The following is a 17,352-nucleotide window of genomic DNA, read 5'->3' as shown; positions in this document are numbered from 1 at the left end:
TTTAAAGTACAATTAATGCAAAGGACAGATGACAGGACTATAGGGCTATAGAGCTTTTTAGTTTGAACAAACACCGAACAATGTTTCTATTTATGTGGCATGAACCATCACAGTGTGTGTGTTTGTGTGTGTGTGTGTGTGTGTGTGTGTGTGTGTGTGTGTGTGTGTGTGTGTGTGTGTGTGTGTGTGAGAGAGAGAGAGAGAGAGAGAGAGAGAGAGAGAGAGAGAGAGAGAGAGAGAAAGAGTGTAATAACTCAGCCTTCTTATTAAGCCATCAGTCCAACTTCATGTTGTAAAATTGCTAAACCCTGCGGTTTATTTTCAAGCTATTAGTAGATATTAGATTTTAATTCAATGTTTAATATCACAGATGCTCCTGGCAACTTAGTGGATTTCAGAATAGTTTGTAGTCATTTAGCCTACAACCAGTGTACCTAATTTAAATATTAAAACTTAGCATGACCTATTTTCTTTAACCTAACATTAAGGACATGTAATTCATTAAAGTTATATTTCTTACAACTGTAAAATGTGTCGTTTCAATAATCCCCTCAACCCTCCAACCTTCCATCAATGTTAATTTCATTTCTCATCCCATTTCTTTCTAAAACTCTGGAACTGTCTGTCTCTCACAGAACAAGCTCCAAGACCTCAACAAGTCTGGCTTCAAAGCGGCACTTTTCACAGACATGGTCCTTGTGACTGTCACTGAGAAACTACATGCTGCTAGATGAGCCAAGCTGTCATCTGTCCTCATTCTTCTCAATCTTTCAACAGCATTTGACATGGTCAATCATAAAACACTCTTGTCAACCCTCAGGAGCCTTGGTGTCCATGGAGCTGCATGGGAATGTTTGATTCCTACCTGAAAGATCACTCTTACCAGGTAACATGGAGGGGGTCTACATCTGCTTCACACATACTTTCCACTGGTGTCCCACAAGGCTCAGTACTTGGTCCTCTCCTTTCCTCTCGCTATACTCACTCTCTTGATGAAGTCATATCCTTACATAGGTTTTCTTACCACTACTATGCTGATGAAACTCAACTCATTTTCTCCTTCTTTCCCTCGGATACCCCAGCTTCTGCTTTGATCTGAGCATGCCTGGTGGACATATCTTTGTGGCTGAGTGCTCATCAACTGAAAGTCAACCCCAGTAAAACTGAATTGCTAGTCATCCCAGGTGATTCATCTCCAGGTCAGGATCTTTGAATAACTCTTTACAACTCTCTGCTCTCCCCTTTAGCCATCGCTCTAAACCTTTGGGTAACCATGAACAATCAACTGTCAATTTTTCTCTACATTTTGCTAATGTGACGAGTTCTTGTTGGTTCCTTCTCTACAACATCAGAAAGATTCAAACATTTCCATTTCATCCATGCAAGTCTACCTCTGAACGCTATTCGTCCACTGAAAATGTTCCAAAACGCAGCTGTATCACTTGTGTTCAACCTGCCCAAGTTCTCCATCACCACCCCACTGCTGCACACATCCAGCTGCACGCATCAGATTCAAAACACTGATGCTTGCCTACAAAGCCAGAAATAGACCAGCACCTTCTTACCTCAGAGACCTGATCACTCCTCGCACTGCATCACACTACCTGAGCCCATCTTCTCTCTGGGAAAAAGGTAAGTATATTTCAAGGCTCTTCTCTGTTCTCGCACCAAGGTGGTGGAATGAACTTTCCCTAGATGTCCGAACAGCAGAGTCACTGGCTTCAAGCGACATCTTCAAGACCTACCTCTTCCTGAAACACTTAAACTAGCATTTTTTTTAGTAGCATCTTAAGTTTATAATCCAGTAACCCAGTGCTGATTTATTCATTGATAGAGACTCAAAGCACTTTTGCAAGTAGCTCTGGATAAGAGCGGCTGCTAAATGCTGTAAATGTAAATGTAATTTGGACTTTAAAACGTGCTGTGATTTCCATAGCACTTCCGTGTCTGTCTGTGATTAGGCCTATTAAAACTAGAATAGATGGTTTTAATGATCAGGAGTACTTTGAGAGCTTCCAGACACATTCAGGAAACCATTTTATATATATATTATTAAAAATTATTAAGTATGTCTTTCCCTGCATACAGAAACATGTACACTGACTTGTTAACACACACACTTCAGGGCTAACACCTATGCTTTTAGAGAGGACTGTGAGACCAGTGTATTGTTATGTGTGAGAAATCTCTAATTTGTTAGTCTTTCCCCCCTTTTTTAAACATTTATTACAGCAAAGGTCTAGTAGTAAACCCAGCACAACCAGAGGTAGTTAAATAAGGTGCAGATTCCTTGAAAAGCAGTTTTCCTCTGCAACCCCTAAATTCTCCCACAGTCTCTGACGAGTTCCAGAGTCTCTGGTTTTACTGATAGGGTACAGGTTAATATCTGTTTTAACATTGCAAGCCACTGCAAGTACAAGAGAAATAATGAAGAGCAAGTGTTCTGTTAAAGATCATTTTCATTCACCCTCAGGGGCTGTAATATAATCCAATTGAGCAGCTTTTCTAGAACCTTGATTAGCTGCAGCCTGAGACCAAACGTTAAAGGTTGAACCTAAAATGAATTTTGGTTGTAGAGACATTAGACAGAATTGAGATCGAGTCTCTGTACACTGATGCATCTTTATGAACACCAGATTGAAGATGTTGGAAGTAAACTATTCAAGCATCTTTATTTCATTACAGTGTAACATAACGCGAACAATTATTAAACTTGAATTTGAGACAATTATTTACATCCACTTTGAGGAAACACATAACTATTCCCCTCTAAATGATTTTCGAACGTTCTTCTGCTGTTCTTTTTTGATATTCCTACTGATAACACATTAGTCAAGGTGTAACATATTTTCTTTCACGACTTATCCTTTTTGATTTCCATTGCCCTCCTGCTTTGCTCAACTTGTCAGTGCTCTCATACGTGTTGGTTCCTCAGTTTGTGAGCATTATCTTACATTTATGGTTGTTTTTGTACTTTTGCTAACATTCCTGAGCTGTTTTGATTCCTAACAGCCTAATAAAGCTGTGACATCAGTCAGCACATAATGCAGTTGAGAAGAGCCAAGAGACGTGAGGCTGAAATAGTTGGATGGCTGACAGTTCTTCTTGGATGGAGTTTAAAGAGCCTGCAGACAGATATCGGAGAGATCAAGATCAACTGAAATGAAACTGAGGTAAAAGTCATTGTGCTCTCTGGTCTGCAAATGAAGAAAGACAGAGGTACTTTGCATCTTATCCATAGTCTTTAGATTAAGGTAACTCATTATGTGAAGGTATACTCCATGGTAGTTTGTGAATAATAGACAGGATAAATGTTTGAGAAATGTTAAACTTTTGAGAAAGAATTTAGCAATTTATATACAGGGAACATGTTGCTGAAAATTTTGATTTGAACCCATAAATACCAGAGAAAACTCTCACTAAAAATGTTTCATTAATGGGGCTTAGGGGGGGTTTCCAGGGATTTGTGAAGCATAGCCATGGTACCATCATTTTTTTATTTTGTTAGAAAATGCAAAAAAACCCACAATTCACGGTAAACTAAATTATAATTACATGTTTATAGTTATTTTTGTAAACCTGTTTTTCTACTCGAGATTGGGCTTGATCCAAACCTTATTATCTCAAAACCAGCTAATCCTGTAATTATTTTGAATCTGAACTCATATCTAATGACACTTTTAACTAAACTGTTTTCTGGGTGTGATAAATAGCCAAAATATATACACTATATTGCCAAATGTATGTGGAAAAGACATTTCCTGCCATATTTGGTTCTTCTCCAAACTGTTACCACAAAGCTGGAGGCACACAATTAGATAGCATGTCTTTAGATGCAGTATAAAACAAGTTTGCATTCACTTGAACTTGAAAACCGAAACCTGTTCAAGCATGAGAATGCCCCTGTGCGCAAAGCGAGCTCCATGAAGATACGGTTTACATGGTTTGGAGAGAAAGATCTTCAATGGTGTACTATAGAGCTCTAATCCTCAACCATACTAAACACCTCTGGGATGAAGTGGAACACTGACTGCACCCCAGGCCTCCTCACCTCACCTACATTAGTACCTGACTGCCCTATGTTGCTGAGGAACCTCCAAATCTCCACATAATATAAGAGCAAATTGGGAATAAATGCGATGCTCAAAAAACACATACCATATTTATGACCAGGTGTCTACAAACATTTAGCAATATACTGTGTGTCTAATTTAATAGTTGGGTTATTTTTACATTATACTAAATCTGTACTTTGACGGCTCTGTGGACTTCCTTTCTATATAGTTGAAGAGGTTCCTGTCTAATTAGTTTGTATGAAAAGCAGTTGTACTTGTATGTATTTGATTGAAATCCAACCACGTCACTGTCCTTCCCTCAAATTTGTACTTTTCTTATATTTGCTTTGGTAACTGACCAATATAGAAACTATAAATATTTTGAGATGGAAGACAGGTACTTTGTTCATTTGAATGGATTTTCATCATTTAAAAGTTTGTGTCCTGAGAAAACTAGCAGACTGACATATTTGGATCACAGGATTCATAGAAACAGCAGGAAGACAGAATTAGTTTTTTTGTGTAATCTTTTGAGAAATTCAGCCCTAACAAGTTTTATTTTATTGCCATAACACTCTCCATGAGCACCATTATACAGCCAGTGTGTTTGAGGTCCAGTAAAAAAATTTTCAGAGCTGTTTAGGACAAAATTAAAATGAGAGAAGTAAGGAAAGGAAAGAAAAAGAAGAAAGAAGAAGGAAGAGGAAGCAAACACACACATAAAGACAAACATATTGAGGAGGAGGTGGAGTGAATTGACAGGATCAGATTTCTGTGGTAATGGTTGGGCGGGTCAGTGGTTAAACTGCTCTCACAAACACATTCCAGAGCTGAGGCACAGCGCATCTGGTGTGCAAGTGCAGACAGGAGCAGAGCCAACCGTTTCCTCTGAGCATCTATCCTGCTCTCTGTTTAACAGCATGCTGGGACCTGGAGGCTTGCTGTAGGGCTTTGAGGTAGCATCTGTGCTCTGCAGAGACTTGATTGTATTAAATCTTTGCCTACAATCTGAGGCCAAAGGTTTTGCTTTGGTGGTTTACAAGTGAATTTCTTCCCCTTGTCTTCTAGACCGCTCACCAGTGTTTTAATTCTGCCTTTCCTCTGTCTCTTTCACTTTACTCACATCATGGCAAATTCTTGTCAGGGTCACTTGTGTTTTTTTGCACCTTTTTCATGCTATGACATTATAGGTACTATTGTTGCTTCACAGTTACATGTGCAGAAAGGCCTAGTCAACACCAGGCTCATTCTGCCTTGCACATGAGGCCGTCATCACCAGCTCAGATTCACAGGCACCCAGTTGTCATCACTTACTCGGGTACTAATCTTGTTTTTACTGACAGACAAAAGAAACAAAAGAACCTGTTATTTTATTGTCCTAAGCATATCGCTTTAGGCTTAACGTATCTCAGCATGGTTAAGTTGTTCTCTCAGATTTACCTTTTATTAAAGAGTATTAAACTGCATTCATTCAATCTGAATACTGTTGTGTAGCTTTCTAACTTGCAACAGAAGTGTTGGAACTGAACCACAGTCTTTTTCTTTCTTCGGCTAAATCTCTTACAGCTGCTGAGCCGATTGGAGCCTGAGACATTCTGTTCTCCCTCTTTCCCAGTGAATCCTCATTCAGTCCATCTACTTTTCACCATGACTTAAGCTCTTATTGATTTTCGTGCACATGTTTGTGTATTTGTGATAAAATAAATGTGTAAATTCTTTACATTTTAATGATATTTTTTTCAGGCCTGTCCTAGCTGTTTATGTGCCTATTAGGGTATGTACTGCATATACCCAAAGGGGCATCTGTGTTTAATTTGTGGAATGAGTCATGAATAAATTGAACGATAAACCCTATGGAATGTGTGATTAAAACATTTCAGTGTTCTTAATTAACCTAACATCAGAAGCCGGCAAAGATTATTTTTGCCCTATAGGTTTTAATCAGTAAGGCTCTGCTTCTACAACGTATGGATTCTTAATAAAATAATTGAAATAATTTGAAATAAGTGTCACTCACATGGTCTTAACATTGAAATTCCTATATTCTAGTTTCTTTTTTGGTTACCTATTTTTAATCATCTTAATTCCTGTATAAAATATCAAGTGACTACAGCAAAACTAATAGTAAAGGTCTGTAGTTTCAAAACCCATCAGTGGAGCAGGTTTTCATCCGCATATATTCACATTTTGCCCTTCATAGAGTGGTAGATTTCTCAAATCAGCCCTGATCTAAATCTGCCCCATGTAATTGACAAGATGACATTCATACAGATTTAATTTTGAAGCATTAAACTCATTGTTCACAGCACTATATAAAGAGGAATATCTGTATATTTGTTATAATTGTAATTGTAATTACACCCCTCTCTCTTACTCTCTCTCTCTCTCTCTCTCTCTCTCTCTCTCTCTCTCTCTCTCTCTCTCTCCTCTCTCTCTCTCTCTCTCTCTCTCCTCTCTCTCTCTCTCTCTCTCTCTCTCTCTCTCTCTCTCCCTTCCAAACGAAACTTCATAAACCCCTGAACTATCCCTAAAGAATGCTTCAGCTTTTCAAAAATTGCATATTTTCCTGGAAATGTGCAGTCACTGATGATTGGATGCACATGGATTCAAATAGAATTAGTTTATAGGCCAGGCTCTGGAAATGACCTCAAATCTGCAGAGAGAATGATAAAATCATATGAGCTCCAAAATATCAGGAGGGAGTGTAATTGTGTGTACATGACTTGAGACTCTTGGGATACGCGTCACGCACACAGACAGAAAAAAGCGTCAACTCTGAGCTGCGCTTCTCTCCCAATGGGGTAGCAAAGAGAGCTTTTTCACATGCAGTTTTGTGCCATTTAAGGCTGGGTTTAACATTTCGCAGTTCGGTCCAGCTGACTGTCATCTTTGAAAGCCCTCATCTCAATCAGCATTGCTATCTCCTGTGACACAGCCTGTTTTGTGCTTATTAAAGTATCATCACAGACCTGTATTTCCACGCAGGATCCTGTCTGCACACTCCTTTAGCTCACATTTTTTCCCCTTCCATTAATCACAAGCTGAGATGAATTAAAAAATTTTTGTGTACTTTCAAATGAAAAGTAAAGGTCTTGCACATCTCATTTGACCCATTTTTAAGCCAGAGGAAGCACAAACCTACAGAGCTTATATTTCACAGGCATGAGGATAATATACTTCTGTTGTGTCAGATGATGGATGAACCTTGTGGTTCTCTGTATCAAACTGGATTTGACCAGACAGGGAGCGTGTGAATAGAGTGATGTTTCTAAAGACTGTGGTATCTGTGGTGGCAGAGAGTGGATTTACACTGGCCCTCCCTGCGCCGTGTGGCCCCGTAACTTCAGCAGAGGACATGCTGTTCTTGAGATCCAAATGCTGAGAGGATGAGTAGCTGCGAGGCTGTGGCCATGACTGGATGTCATTTCTGTTTTTTCCTCGCTTTTTAGGCTGCAATTAGGACTAATTTTAGAGGCTCTGAGTAACAGGCAGAACAGTGAAATGTCCAGGGTGCACATTTTAAACTCTGACTAAATGTTGCTCATATACACAACCACAATTTTACAGATCACTCATTTGATTAATTTTTTTCATAATAGATGGAACATTATTTTTTCATAATCTTCACGCATGCTTTGATTTGGATTTGAGGTTCCACTGATGACAGTTATGTGTACTTTATAAATACTGAGCTTTATACGGCTCAGCCAGTTTTCCTTTAAAAAATTCAAAATGTGTACAGTGATGCAAGGGTGATGTTCCTTCAGTGAAGATAGCTTGGATGAACAAGTCAAGATTCCCATGGTTGTGGTTTATTTTTATAGGGAAGTACAGACAAAGTAGTACTTGGAAATCGAAGTGGAAAAGGGGAGGAGGAAAAATAAATGCTAGAAGCAGATCACTTGGACAGTGCTGTCACTGCATGTTCTAATCCTTTCCTCTTTCACTTCCCTTCACTTAGCTGTTTTTCATTTGAAGGCATTAGTTGTAGAAGTTTGAAACACTGTGGGCAGAGAAAAATCATGCTACATGCTTGGTCTTGGTTAAAAGGCAAGGCTGATAAGTGCTTTAGCTCTTAACATATGAGGACTATCTGAAAAAGGGTCAAAAGCCATTCGATTGACCCCACGCCTACATCTTCTTTTCATCAACCGAGCTCCATAAATATTTACTTTGGCATGACCTTGGAGGATCTTGGCTTAGAATAGGCAGGAAAAGTTTTTTCTTGCCCTCCTTTTTCTCTCTTCTAAACTCCAGGAGAAGATTAAACAAGCATCCCGTATTTGCCTCCTTTTCTGTGACGACAAAGGCCAGAGATTGTGAGAGAAACATCGGCTAGACGGCGCACAGATGTGTAAACACAGGGCTCATGAGAATGGGTGTGTACACGTGTGCCGATATTCCCCCAAGGGAGACTTCCCTCCCTCTACGCTCTGATCATGTTCAGGTGTGCACAGGCCTCTGGCTACCTATTAACTTCTCTAAAAGAGGACACAGCACTATATTTCAAACTTCCAATACCGGGCCCTCAAAAGCTGTTCCATGCTAGAGTCAAACTCTTAAAGCTTAAACCACTCTTGACATATACAACACATCTTTGATGAAGATCAAAAGACTGTGTTCAAAGTCTGACTTTAAACATAAAGAAAATGCTGATAGGATTATGGCTTGACATGTAAGTAATGTCACAGGAGATGTTACTCTACAGAATCACAACCAAGTTTTATAATGAACACCTTTTTAATACAGGACCTTGAGGTGTCAAACATGTTCTGAAATGTTTACGTTCAGCTGGAAGTTTATACTTTTCCCTTCTCAGTTTCATTTGAAACACGCTCGCTTTTGCGTTTACTAATTACATCACAAGACACGTTGTGATAGATGTCAAACATTTTCATCACGACCAGGTGGAACACAGATGCTATAATGACCTCCATCCCATGAAGGTATCAGAAAGCCTGCAGTGAGAAATAGGGGTTCTGTTGAGCTAAATCAAGCTTTAACCAAATGTCTATATGTATAATTACTTTACACACAGCATGAGATTTGTATGACATTTTGTGTACTATTGTTCATCATACATGGCCTCACACCTGAAATTTTGTACGAATTCTCAAGATTCAAGACACGGGCTGCATAAAATGTTATGAAATTTGTGATAGCAATAAGGATTAGATGAAGCTTAGCTTTAGGGTTATGACAAAGTAAATCAATTCAAGAAACAACATTTCAAGGAAATAGGGTACAACTGTCTCTAAAAGACTAAAAGTAATTTAAATGCTTATTTATATTTATCCCCTATTTATCACACTTCTTCCCCCAAAATCCATTTTCTGTACTACAGTAAAGACTTTTTCTGTTCATTCATTTACTGTACATACACACCCAAGGCATGAGTACTCACATTTTCTCCAGCCAAGATTCACATTATCTGTAAAATAATGTCATGTCATGTCAAGTCAGGTTTATTTCTATAGCGCGTTTCACAACAGACATTGTCTCAAAGCAGCTTTACAGAATTTAACAGTTAAGGTGAATGATGTGTGTTAATCCCTGATGAGCAGCCGTGGCGACTGTGGCAAGGAAAAAATCCCTTAGATGTTATGAGGAAGAAAGAGGAACCCGACTCAAAAGGGGAACCCATCCTCATTTGGGTGATATCAACAGTGTGATTATAGTCTCTCAATACAGAACACTGGAGAGTGAGAACTAACATGAGCACTGGAATGTAAGATTATTAGTAATGTTCTTTCCTTTATTATAAAGTCATTTGAGATAATGGAACCAGGAGCTACTGAGCAACTCATAGAATAGCTCAACATTTGCGATCATCATAGATCCAACACTAATGTCTACAGACACTATTGCTATATATTTGTTTGCACATCATTTAAAAAAACAAAAAAACTATTAAAATATTAGATTTACTGCAAAGATTACAATACTAGTTTGTATTATGTGCGGTGGTGCTTTTATTCCTGGATTTTCCACTGATAGATTAGGAGTAGAGTAAATGTTAGTGCATAATGGCTTATAATAATAACTGTATGACAAAAAGTTTGTGGGCTCTGTAACATCCATCAAAATCACATCCATATGTGGCTCTTCCCCAAGCTGTTTTCCACACATTTAAAAGTAAATGTCTTTGTATGCTGTAGCATTACAATGCCCTCGTTCACATAGTGAAAAAGCTTCACAAAGACATGATTTGGTGTTTGGAAATGACGAATCCTGAGTGGCCTGAACAGATCCCTGACGTCACCACCACTAAACACTTTTGGGTTGAACTTGAACACCGACATGACCTCCTCACCCGAAATCAGTTCCTGACTTAACTAAAACATTTCCTGAAGTGTAGAGATGAATATAACAGAAGTAGGTTGAAATAAATTTGGAATGCCACGTGCAACAACATTATTGTGATGGTCAGGTGTCCACATAGATTTGGCCATAAAGTGTGAAATATAAAAAAAAGAACAAAATACCACCCAACCCCTTCCTAATTTAAAAATTGTGTCTCTAATTAGGTTAGGTTTTACTCATACTTTTCTTTCCTTACTGCTATTCCCTTTCAGAAATGTGTTACCATCACACATAAGTTTACACATATGCTGCCTAAACCATGGCACGCCATTCATTACAAATCAAGTCCATGAAGTGTAGTTACACTCCGAGGAACTAAATGGACCAACTCCTGTACCGGTTTCATGAGCACCATATGTCCATTCCCATATTTTAACAACCCTGAGTTTCCACTGTGAAACAGCTATAGGCTTATTTGTATGGCTGGCAGAAACCTATAAGAACATGCAGATGAACGTAGAACTGTGTGTTTTACAACTGCCTTAATGGCATTTCCAGACAGAAAAGAAAACAACATAACGGCTGTTCTCTACATCACATTCAGTTGAGATTAATTATTCTCAGTGAAGAGAAAAATCACAGGAAGGCTGCTGGGATGCATGTAACCCAACCAGAAAAAAATGCTACTATGTTATTTAAGACCACAATCAAGAATTGTTGAAATAGTGCCATGTTGTAAATATTTTACTGGGTGTGGCAGGGCTACTTTTTGTGTATGTATAAATTCATTGCTCCTCAAAGTTATTGTGGTTCCAAAGGCAGAGCTGTCATTTCAGCAGTGATTTCGGTCTGTTCTTCCTAATTGCTGCTTCATCACTGCTCAGAAAGTCATTGTAAATCTGAGAATGTAAAACCTTTGTCTTTTTTACTTTCCATTTTACTTAAAATAAGCCATTGGAAATTCTCCTGCATTTTTTCTAGCCACAAATTCCATAGTGTTGTTTATAAAGCAGCTCCTTAGACACAGTGTTTAACAAACAAATGACGTTCCTCATATGAAATAACAGGAAATAATAGATAATGATCCAGAGAGCTGTCCTGGAACATGTGATGAAACAGCACTGCTTTTGTCTTTCTCGTTTGGTATGTATCACAGCTCTCATTTCTTGCTCTGAGAGCTTTTCCTGCCCCGTCCTGCTTTTTCCACTTTCGGATGCGCAATAAGAGCCTATATCAGCCTGGGGCTATGGAGTGTATACATGCTCACACATGTAATATATATCTCCACTTGGATAAATAAAGACTATGCTTCTTTCGTCCCTCTTAAGGAACCAATCAACACCTTCTCAGGGGACACATTGAGTTCTTGTTTTCGGTGAAGGAAAAAGTTTTAATCATGGGGGATGATTGGAAGTCACATGGATTGTTGTCGCCAGTTCAGGAAGCGGAGTGAATCCTGAGTGAGCACATTTTGTTCCTTTTATGGCACTACTAACATTTCACATTGTGCAACTTTTGAAGGGATTTCTGATTGTGTAACTACAGATCCACGCCCCAAAATACATAATTACACATTCACTTTTGACCAAACATGTGCCAGCTCACTATCACAAATGCTGAACTTGAACAGGTCATTGGACAGCCACTGGTTTTAAGCACTGACCAAAACACTGACATTCTTACCACATAAGTTAAAATCCATGTTTGTTAGAGGAAAGACAAAAAGGAGGAATATGATTTTCACTAAATGCAACTCTTACAAATGACATATAAACATCTGATTTTATCTTCCATCTAATTTTCTCTTAATTCTTTTAGAGCCTGGGCTCTTAAATTTGTCGAATTTATAACGTTTTGGAATGACGGGTGCCAAAAATCATGCGGAGCAAATGGAGATCAAAGCTAATGATATTTTTTCTTTTTGTTCTACCTCATAGATCAGTTTTGCAATGTACAGAACAAGTAACAACTTCCTCTAACTTTTGAGATGTTTGCAGTATGTGATCCCCTCACTTTTAGTTGTTAGTATTCTTAATATCTATGCACAAATTGCATGTTTAAATAATCAAAACAATAGCGTCTGTTGAATAAACTGTTTGCCTCTGTGGCTCCAATTATGTTTTTCCATTACGCTGTTTTTTTGTGCATTGGAATATATTAGGGGACCTTTGAAGATATAAACTAATGTGAGTGGCTGTAATTAGAAAGTTGGTGTCCCATCATGGTTTGGCAATGTTTTATCCTGTATTTCTGCAGATAGAATTTCAAAATGGGGAAATTGTTAGACATGTCTTGAGAATTATTTACATTTTCCAATCACATGATATAAAACACATTGGGCTCTCATTGATGCATGAGTATTTATTATGTTGGAATCTGAACAAGGAAATTGACTAAAAAAAATAAAAAAATAGTAATGAGGTGTCTTTGATTTAGCTGCTGTTTTTCATACTTCAAGCAGACAAAAAAAAAAAAAAAAAAGAAAAGAAAAGAAAAGGCTTTTGTCCCCATTTCATAGACATGGTTTAGGCCACAAACAGTAACACACAAAAGGACATTAGCAGCCTGTTATTTCTCAAGGATATTTTGGTTCAAAGGCATATGGACGCCCAAATGTTACCGATCAAAAACAAAAGGAACATTTCAGGAGAGAAATAGAAGAGAAAAACAGAAAGGGGCCCAAGAAGTGTGCAGTAGTGGGGGACTGGAGTGATGTAATAAGGATGTGTGGAGAATGCAGCTGGAGAGCATGGGGGAGTAACAGGAGCTAAGTGTGTTTACCACAAACTGCATTTCTGCAGGGATGTACATAACAACACAAATTACTATCAGAAATTAGACACAGATCTCTAAACAATATTATATTCAGCTATTCAGCTTTACTCACGCAATGCAGCTGTAAAACCAACCGGGCAGTTTAAAAAATTCTTACTGTTGTTTTATTTCTAGTTTTGAACTTCTGTGATGATTCTAATCATCCATTTATCCATCCATTTGTCCCTCCGTCCGTACGTATGTCCATCCATCCATCCATATATCTATCCATCTGTTGATCAGAGGATTTTTCTATAACGTCTCAGCTGTGGCAGTAGTTTACTACAGGGTGATGCCTCTTTAGTATTTTGAAGAAGTGCTCCAGTCATAGCATTTATAATAGTCAGTGATGAAGCTTTTCTTATATGGAAGGGTGGAGGGCTTATGCCAAACTCAAATAAAGTCAAGATAGAGAAATAAAAAAGGGCTTGGGAAGGAATACATGTTTATAGCTGTTATAATAAGTAGGTTAAAACAAAAATATGCTTTTACTGGAAAAAAATCAGTGGTAACAGGATCCCTTCCATATCTGATTACATTACATTACCTCACAGCACCCATTTATTTACCATTTTCTTCTAACAGCATAAGCCAACAGGTTTGATTATTATATATTCTTGACCTGCATTGTAAGAATGATGAAAACTTAAATTATTCATTTTAATCAGCAAGTTATGACTTCTGTGGCCCACTTTGTTGTTGCATGATAAATCTTAAATCAGCATGCACAAGTTCTAATAACCATTAGTTCCCATGGTATACATTTACATGGTATTAATTAAATGCCTTGTATGGATGTTCAAATTTTGGAAAGAAAATTAGCTGTTAGTATTTGAGTATGTCGAAAATCATGGCATATTGTGTTCCTTCACAAACATTTTAATTAAGTTACCATGTTATGAACGCTGTTCTTTGGACAGCGTTATTTCAGCTTTGGTAGTTTCTTATGTTATGCAGATGGACTGGACGAGAGTTGTATTTATTTTGCGTGGTTTGGCCCGTCCCCAATTCTAGACTGAAATGAATTCCTATTTCACTTGCTTTCTGGGCCTGTACTGATGATAGCGTGATCTGCAAGACATCTTTATTTATGCTGCGTAGTTTGGCAGCAGACCAGACAGATCAGCTTTCACTGCAAAAAACAAATGATTTTTAACACACTTTTAAACAAGTTTTATTGCCATTGCTATCTGCAGTATTTGTAGCTCTTCTGTGACCCAGTGGAATGGAACAGTACACTTGAAAAATGCAAAGAAGTGTTTTCAAGCCTTCAAATTATTTGCTAGATTGCACACACACACACACACACACACACACACACACACACACACACACACACACACACACACACACACACACACACACACACACACACACACTTAACATGATTTCCTGACAAATGAAATCTACTTTTGATTGATGACACACACACATATACCATACTCTGAAAAGTAAGTAATCAGTTTCTAATAACACTTCATGAAAATAAACAAATGCTTTTAGAAATAGAAGCAGCCGAATAAGTTCATTTGAACTGTAGGAAGCAGGTCAGTGGGGTGAGACAGAGAGGGAGCTGCATGGGCCTAAGCAAACACGGGTGCACTAAAGTTTGTTTTTGCTGAATCGTTTGCAAGCTGTGTCCAGCCTGATTTAATCTCCAGCTGAACCCTGGGTGGCAGTGTATACAGACCCTTTCTGGGTGCACTTCTCAAATCCAGCACTGTTTCCTCATCATCTGGATCCTACAATCTGTGCCATATCTATTTCGCAGGTTTATGACAGCCTTGGAGCTGAGTATAGAGTTAAAGTGGTTGGTCAGAGCCTGAGTCCTAGTCATGTGATAAAGCTACTCCCATCATTAGTCATAAGAAGGAAAGGCAGAGAGCTGCATATTGAGTGGTTCCTTTCACAGGATTGACAGTCGGGCTTGGGCTAGGAGTGTGTTGAAACTAATTTGCAGAAGTAATCACACTTGCACCCTGTTGGATGACAGATAAATATTTAAACAAGAAACGAGAGTAGGAAAGCTTTAGCCAAGTCTAGGGTAAAGTAAGTTTTCCAAATATTTAAGGAGTTATACAGTGAAAGCAATATTTTCAATTCAAATAAAATTGCATCCCATTTTGGGAGGATCATTTATTTTTGGAATGAGAACTAAGCTTAATAATAAAAAAAAAAAAAAAACACTTTATATATGTGATATAGGAATAAGTCACCCACAAAGAGAAACTTGTGCTTATTTATACAGCTATGTGAACTTTGTCCACTAAGGGGTGCTCACGGGTTGTTAAAATAGAGTATTAAAAAAACAACACTTCTGTCATTCCCCTGCTAAACCCCATGGCCGCCTGTTCATTATGCTTTCATAATGATCATTAAGAGCTCGTTTAAGAAATGCGAACAATGGAGATTTCTTTCCAGAAGCTGGCACAAAACATCAGGCGCACATGCCACTGAAGATAGTGTTGATTAAACAGAAAATAAGGGCCCCAGACAATCTCTACATCTTCATGAACCATTTCATTTTGCTTGCCCATGGCTGCTTTGTTGCTGCATACCTTTCCATGGTTGTGCTCAGCCATCAGATCAGTGTATGAGAGCAGGGACACTCCGGCTTGAGTAAGGTGAGAGTGAGAGGGCAGCCTTAGGGCCTCCGCACAGGCTCCATCTCACTGTGGCCTTCTCTCACTGGGGCTTCTGTGTTTTTGGCCCATCAACCCTACGATCATTATACCCCAACAAAGCAGGCGCCCGGCTGTGGAACGTTCCGGAGCCATGTGTTATCTGAGCGCTGGGAGCTGGACGGCCATCCAAGCCTGCCAAATACAGCACGCTGCCTGCCAGCACAGAATCATAGCCTCACCTGAGACAGAAAAAAAGAGGAAGAGAAACAGACAGAGACTGTGAGTGAGAGAGAGAGAGAGAGAGAGAGAGAGAGAGAGAGAGAGAGAGAGAGAGAGAGAGAGAGATCTCAAATTTCTCAAATTATTATCAGACATTAGTATTATTACAGATATTAGAGCTGCCTCTCATGAATATGCTACACCCTATAGTGATGTTGAATAGTACATTTGAAATACATCAGAATTACAATAAGACCCAGAATACAGTTTTTGTATATTTCTTTAATCTTAGATTACATCTAATGATAAGTTTCTCCTCTTAAGACATTATGTCTTCTTATTTGTGTTTGCAGAAAGAAAAATACACAGATACAACACATACGTAAATGCCACTTGAAATGTATTCAATAAACCATGATGCCATTTCTTCACTTTTTTCGCTTTGCATTTTCAATGCACCTCATGTACCTGTGTACGTTCTTGTCTTTAAAGTGTTTCATGTTGAATGAGCTTATGATTCATATTACAGAGGGTGCGATTACTACCAAATAGCTTTTGTAAAAAATGTCAAAATCGAAGAAACATTTAATTTCTGCAGCATGTGTTTACTCAGATTGCTCATACATGAAGTAAATAATGCCTGAAACACACCTAGAGATCTTGAGAACTATTCAGTGGCCATAAAATGTCTGTACACTTTAACCCTCATTACAAATACAAGAATCTAAGTACATGCAAACTGAAAACACTTCCTTGTGCCTTTTGAATCCCAAGCCAATCGTTACTTCAGCTACCGTGGAGTACTGATATACTTGTAGGATACACATATTATATTATATTATATTATATTATATTATATTATATTATATTATATTATATTATATTATATTATATTATATTATATTATAATTTTATATTACAAAATGGCATGGAGCTACAGTACATTGGAAAAAGTAGTGCTAGCCTATATGTAGGAACGGCATTCTGACAGTCTGTAAAAGAGAATTTTTTGACACCAGAGAACTGGGTGAGATCATTTTATCTTATTAATAATAATAATAATAATAATAATAATAATAATAATAATAATAATAATAATAATAATAATAGGCCTTAAGTGGTGTCCTACCTTAATCAATCCACGTCTTAATAGTATCGTTGTGATGCCAGGCTTTTAGAAACTATCAATATTATAGACAAATGCAGCATAACAGAGTGCTGCATCACAGACAGATATCTCATGCAGTGCTAATAAATGGCGTTACTAAGAAAGAAACCAATGAACACAATTCCACAAGTCTTCTTTCACTGCACCACTCACACACATCATCTCTAGA

The 17,352-nt window shown here is 38.1% G+C and overlaps 1 long non-coding RNA gene across 2 annotated transcripts; it reads left to right on the top strand.

Moving 5' to 3' along the window:
• Window positions 1–1,805: 1,805 nt before the first annotated feature.
• On the top strand, window positions 1,806–6,380 carry LOC310734535. 2 transcript variants are annotated; one of them, XR_014536057.1, is made up of 3 exons: window positions 1,806–3,173; window positions 5,266–5,373; window positions 5,622–6,380. It is a non-coding gene; the product is annotated as an uncharacterized lncRNA (long non-coding RNA). The 2 variants fall into 2 exon arrangements; XR_014536058.1 differs by having other exon boundaries at window positions 5,246–5,373.
• Window positions 6,381–17,352: the final 10,972 nt, after the last annotated feature.

This window comes from Silurus aristotelis (genome assembly GCF_946808225.1).
Source record: "Silurus aristotelis genome assembly, chromosome: 12".
NCBI classification, from domain to species: Eukaryota; Metazoa; Chordata; class Actinopteri; order Siluriformes; family Siluridae; genus Silurus; species Silurus aristotelis.
The sequence above is the reverse complement of the archived record's forward strand: the minus strand, read 5'-3'. Positions and strand labels throughout refer to the sequence as shown.